Source organism: Melozone crissalis, unplaced genomic scaffold (genome assembly GCF_028551555.1).
Source record: "Melozone crissalis strain CALT ecotype California unplaced genomic scaffold, PUWL_Pcris_2 ptg000106l_1, whole genome shotgun sequence".
Lineage (NCBI taxonomy): Eukaryota > Metazoa > Chordata > Aves > Passeriformes > Passerellidae > Melozone > Melozone crissalis.
The window spans coordinates 1,858,442-1,864,656 of NW_026535883.1; the positions used below are offsets into that span (position 1 = coordinate 1,858,442).

Below are 6,215 nucleotides of genomic sequence, written 5' to 3' on the forward strand. Positions count from 1 at the left end.
CACTGAATTCCCACTGGTACAGGCTCACACTTTCTCCCATTTCCCCTCTTCCCATCTCACCTGCAGCACCCCGGACCAACAGGAGGAGCAGGGAGAAGAGCAGGAACAGGATCTTCATGGCTGCTGCCTCTCCTGTGTCTTCAGAGAGCTGCAGAGGGGTCACCAAGGCAATGGGGACATGCAGGACCCTGGGTGCAGAAACCTGGGCTCTGTGATTCACCAAACTGTGGCTGCTTCCAGTCACAGCAGATGACATTTCCTCTACCTTTGTCTTTAAAACAATACTTAGGTCTGTGCCACCCTTCAACACCTGGGGTATTACACTGTGTCTTGGTCTATAGGAAATCAGTGACCTAAGAGGATTCATTCCCATGACCTCCCTCAGAGCTCTTCCAAAAACCTTTCCCTAGAGCACTGACTTGAGGTCAACAGTTGCCAATTCAAACCAAATAAATTACCAGTGAAACTGGGGAGAGGGAGATAAAATTGCTTTTGGAATTGCTGAAAACCTGAAATTGTGGGAAATCTCTCTACTGCTGTGAGAACAGAATCTCCTTCCTTTCCAAGGTAAAGTCCCCATTCCCCCAGCAATGATTTTGTCTCCCTCCTCCACCATCAAGGCACCATTCCAGTGTCTCCCGTACTTAGGAAACTTCAGGTCTACTTCCCACAAGTTCTGGCCACCTATACTCACCTGAAGGCTTTTATTCTCTTTCCAGTGTCGCAGTTTAACGAAGTCTGGTTTTCAGTTGGGGTGCGGTCCACAGGCCGCGGGGGTGGTTCCCTGTGGGGGACCCAGCTGAGCCAATCAGCTGGCTAGTTTTGAAGATTGACACCCGGTTCAACCACTTAAAAGAGTTGAACACGCCTCCATGAAGACACATATAAAAACGAACAAAGGGCTGGAGAAGTCTTTTGGCTTCTGGCCTTTGAATAGGAAACTGGCCAGGCTGGGCAGGCCTTGTGTGGGGCTGGCCCTGTGTGGCCAGGCCGGCTTGGCCTGCAGCAGGACTTGGCATGGCTGAGATTTCTGCCCTCTGAGGGGTGGTGAGCAGCTGCTGAGATTTCTGCCCTCTGAGGGGTGGTGAGCTGCTGCTGAGATTTCTGCCCTCTGAGGGGTGGTGAGCAGCTGCTGAGATTTCTGCCCTCTGAGGGGTGGTGAGCTGCTGCTGAGATTTCTGCCCTCTGAGGGGTGGTGAGCAGGCTAAGGTTTCTGCCCTCTGAGGGGTGGTGAGCAGGCTGAGGTTTCTGCCCTCTGAGGGGTGGTGAGCAGCTGCTGAGCCCCTCATCATGGAGCCCACCAGGCCCTGTCCTGATGGGGCAGCTCGGGCCCCTTCCCAGCAGGACTGGGCCTCTTTCCCAGCAGTTAAAAACACCAATCACTTGTTTTTAAAATTTTAAAATTTTAATAGTAATAAAATGGTTATGAAAATAGTAATATAATTAGAGTAATAATAACTTGAACAATTTGGATTAGGACAATATGAGACAACAGAAATAAAGAGGATATCCGGGTACTTTTTTCTGGGCAACAGAAGCCCGAAAAAGGACCCACATTAACAGAGGATTAACCCTTAGATACAACAGCCTGTTGCATATTTATACACCTCATATATGATGCATAAATTCCATTCAAACACAGAATTCTGTCTGGTCAGTGTTAGCTTCTTCCTCTTAATCCTGATGGCATCTTCATGGCTAAGCGAGGCGGGAAGAAATTTGTTTCTTCTGATAATGGGGCAATAAATTCTCTTTCTGTGAAAGATTTAGTTGTCCTGTGGCTGCTATCTCAGTGCAAGTCCTTTCTTTAAAAAATATCTTACTTAGCATAGTTTCTATTTTAACATTATGTTATAACCTAAAACTATATTTAACACAGTACTTAAGAAAATTAATACAGCATAACTTTCTAACATAACACATGTAATATTCATTTTAATATTTGTGAAAAGCCAACCTTAAATACACATTTTTAACAACGGCGGAGCCCCCAGGTCCTTTTTTTCCAGCAGCACTGCTAGGCCATGCTGGCTGGGGGCTGTTGTGGCATTCACATTCTCTGGAAAAATCCCTTTGCCCAGGATTTTTTCTCCTGGGAAGCTGAGAAGCCTCAGAGAAAAGGGAAACCATTCTTATCTCATTTGCTTCTCCTGTGTTGTGCTCACACGTGGAATGTGTTTGGAGATTGTTTATCCAGAGGTGATTGTTCCATTGGATTCTGGTGGGTTGTTTTCACTCATTGGCCAATCAGTGCCAAGCTGTGTTGGGACTGTGGAGAAAGTCATGAGTTTTCATTATTATCTTTCTAGCATTCTGTAAGTATCCTTTCTGCATTCTTTAGTATAGAATAGTTTAGTATTCTTTAATATAATATAGTTTCATAAAGTAATAAATTAGCCTTCTGAGAACATGGAGTCAGGTTCATCATTCCTTCCTTTGTCGGAGATCGGGGCAAATACAATAGGCTATTACAGGCACTTGAAGCAACCATGCAGCCAGGACCAGCACCAGCTGCCATCGGCACTGGGGATGGCCTTGAGGCCAGGAGCAGCCAGAGCCACATGGCCACTGCTATCCTGGACTGGAAGCAGCCACGTGGACAGGACTGTGCAGCTGAAATCAGCACAACCAGGACAACGGTGCATGGCCATGGCTGCCTCGACATGACTCCCCATGAACTTTTTTTAGCTGCTTGTCTTGGTTTGGAAAGACAGGTGCCTGCTAAGGAAGTCAGGAACTTCCCCTGAAATGGAGAAAATGAACCCCTTCCCCACTCCGAACTGCTATAAATTTTAAATTAAGGGGCTCTCAGGCAGCAAAAATTATGGGAGCAGGAAATAACAGTTCTTTAATAGGGAAGAAAATAAAAGGATAAAATAAACAATGCAGTAAACTAAGACAACACTGACAGAGTCAGAACCCAACCTGACGCTCTGTTGGTCAGGGTGTTGGCAGCAGTCCAATTGGAAATGTGGCTGCAGTCCTCCTCGGGTGTCAGGTGGGGTTCTGCTGGAGCAGAGATCCTGTAGAAAAGGCTGTAGTCTTCCTCTGAAAATCCCGTGGAAGAAGAGGCAGCTGCTATTCTTCTGGGAAATCCAGTGGAGAAGCTGTGCTGGTGTTCCAGAATCTCCAGATCATATCTGGGTAGGAATGTTTGGCTCCTCCTTCCAGGTGGAGCATCTCCCAATGGGATGCTGTAGTTCTTATCAGCCATGCAGTGACATTCAATAGCTGTTATCAGCAGATGTCCCCTCCTGAGGAAGGAGTGATTGTGATCACTCAGAGAGAGATAAGGCAAACTGCCCACTTGACAAAGACAGCTGCCATACAGAAGGTGATAGAATACATCTTGCCTTGCAATCTGGAACACTGCTTTTAGCCAGCCATGCTGCAGACAGAAGGACAAAACCACCAGCCCAGCTTTTTTTGTTTTTGACATTTCGCATGGGAGGGGATTGAGGAGATGTCTTAGTTTCTGGGCTGAAATTCTCTTGTGGGGCTATGGTGAAGATATAATTGATATATCAGACTTTGCTTTTTCCCTGTAATTCATGGAATGCATTGGGGGATGTATCATTTTAGCTACAGCCATGAGCAGAAGCACCAGTGTGAAATAAGCAGATGTTGCAGTACCTGTGATCCAATGAGAATCTTGAACAGAGAGAGATGAGAGAGATGAGAAGTTTTGCCCCAGGAATAAAAAAAGAAAACCTTTGTTTTCCCAGAGGTGGATGAAGAGAACTTTTGCTTTTATGCAAGAACAGCTCATCCTTAAAATATCACCCCAATAAGCTGACATAGCCCATGAAAGCAGCGGTGGGAGAGCTGCAAGGCATTGGGAGGGACTTTCACACTGCAAACAGATTTTCCTTTTCTGGGTGGCTGATTCACTGTGACATTGAAGCCATGAGAGAGCTGTTTCTTGTGGAAAGCTCTCCATGACATGGCAAGAGAGATTCCGCTCCCTAAGAGAACTGAAGAAACACTATTTTAGAGGTGGTGAACTGACTGAAAGTCACAGGTTTTGTCTTGTTACAATGTCAGTGGGAAAGAAAAGAAGGTGTGGGGACGAGAAGTGTTCTGAAAATTTCTTCTGATTTCCTAATATTATTTAATTATATTCTGTTGATACATTTTTCTTTATTCTCTTTAAAGTTTTAGCAGCAGAAAATGAGTAAATAATTCTAGTGGGTGCATGGGCATTTGGCCAGCATTAGACCCACTGCACCCAGCCATCTCTGATGGCCACATATTCCACCTGGATGCTTCCAACACTTTGTCTTTTCAGAGACTCTGTGGTGCAGGGCTTTGAGCTGGGACCCTAAATGGGCAAGATTCCAGAAAGGGGCCGTGCATTCACCTTCCTGAGAAAGATCTTGGTGTTGAGGCAGCAGCAGAGCCAAGAGGAATGGGTGTGTGCAGATGGCCTTGGGGCCAGGCAATGCTGCAGTGGCCCAAGCAGGCTGGGTTTATAGCAGTGCTGGTGGGTGGGACAGGCCCCAGGTGCTGCTGGCACAAGTGGCCTGGGCCAAGGCGGGAGGGCCCCATGGCTGTGGGGGTGCTGGGGCTGGCCCTGCTCCCTCCCTGCTGCAGGGCCAGAGGCTGAGGGGCCTCCTGGGGCTGTTGCAATCAATGGCACCGTTGTCCCCATGCAACACCTCTTGTGACACCCGCGGCACAGCGGCACCGGGCTGGCATGGGGTGGAACAGATCTGCACTGCAGGGGTGAGGGGAGCTTGTGGTGACAGCCGCAGGGTCAGTGCCAGGAGAGGTGAGCACAGGGGGAGGAAGGGCCATGGCAGGCAGGGATGATCTGAACATCCCTCACCAAAATGTCCACTTCTGGAAAGCAATGGCAGCAGAAGCCTTTGGGGGTTACTGTCTTCTCTAAAGTCATAATTGAGACCACCAGGGGAAATGGCTCAATTAGCGCTAGGGAAGGTTTAGACTGGATATTAGGAACAATTTCTTGGAAAAAAGTGAGGTCAAACATTGGATCAGGCTGCCCAGGGCACTGAAGGAGTAACCATCGCTGATAGAATTTCACAGCCTATTAGATGTGGCCCTTGGGGACATGTGTTAGTGCTGGGGGAAGAGTGGGACCCAATGATCTCAAAGGGCTTTCCAAACATTAGTAATAAAAAAAAAAATTATAATACATATAATCAAAAAAATTTCATCAAAAAAATTATAATACAAACTTTAGTAATTAATTCTCTGAGTCTATGACTCTTGGACTCTTGAGAAGGAAAGTCTTCACTGCAACAGGCAGGGACATAAGTTGCTCCCTGGGCATGTGGGCATGGACACACACAGATATTGAGCCAATCAAATCCTAATGCCTGAGGTTTGCTTTGCAGACATGGACAAGTCACTGCTCTTGATGGACCAGTGTTGTCACCCTAGACTGCCTGAGATGAGCAGAGAAAAGACAACACACTTATTACCTGTGTGTAAAATTTTGGACATTTTCTGGCCATGCTCAATTTGGAGCCATTTCACAGGTCACCCTAACCCATGAGCTACAGGAGCTACATAATCTCCTCCTCCTGCCTGGTGGCATGGGGTGTGGAGCAGCGCAGCCACAGCAGGGAGGGCTGTGTCACATGAACAGGACAAGGATGAGCAGCAGGGACAGCTCCTGTGGAGGACCAAGGTCATGGCCACTCAAGGGACACAGCCGCCAGCACAGCTCTGCACATGGAGCTGAGGCTGCCAAGGACAAGGGACACTCATAATCAGCAGGATCAGGATAAGGATCCTGCTCCCTAGAGGGGGCATCTGCAGGGCAGCCCCAGCACAGGCAGCCCAGCCAGGCTGGCCCAGCAGGCAGTGCCAGGCTCAGCGTCCCCAAAGCACGGCCAGGCAGGAGCATCCCCAGGGACACAGGCGCTGCTCAGCCCCAGCTCCATGCCCAGGGCCTTCTGCTGTCACCAAGGCAGTGGCAGCCCCAGGGCCAGCAGGCACAGCAGCCCTGCAGCAGCAGCAGGACACACAGACACGGCCCAGCCCTGCAATGCCAAAGTGCTCGTCTTTATTCAAGGCAGGAAAAGCAGCCCCTGCCCCAAAGACACCGGGGCTGGCACCACAGGGCTCCAGCCCAGCAGCACCCAGCAGGAGCAGCTGCCACTGCTGCTGCCAGCCCAGCTGGGCACGGCACAGCCACTGAGGCCAGGGGACATCAGCACATGGGGACATCAGCACATGGGGACATC

General features: G+C 48.8%; 1 protein-coding gene across 1 annotated transcript in view; it reads right to left on the minus strand.

Moving 5' to 3' along the window:
- Positions 1 to 6,215, minus strand: part of PAQR8 (progestin and adipoQ receptor family member 8) — a 169,141-nt gene that overhangs the window by 74,369 nt on the left and 88,557 nt on the right. The gene's annotated exons all lie outside the window — the stretch shown is intronic.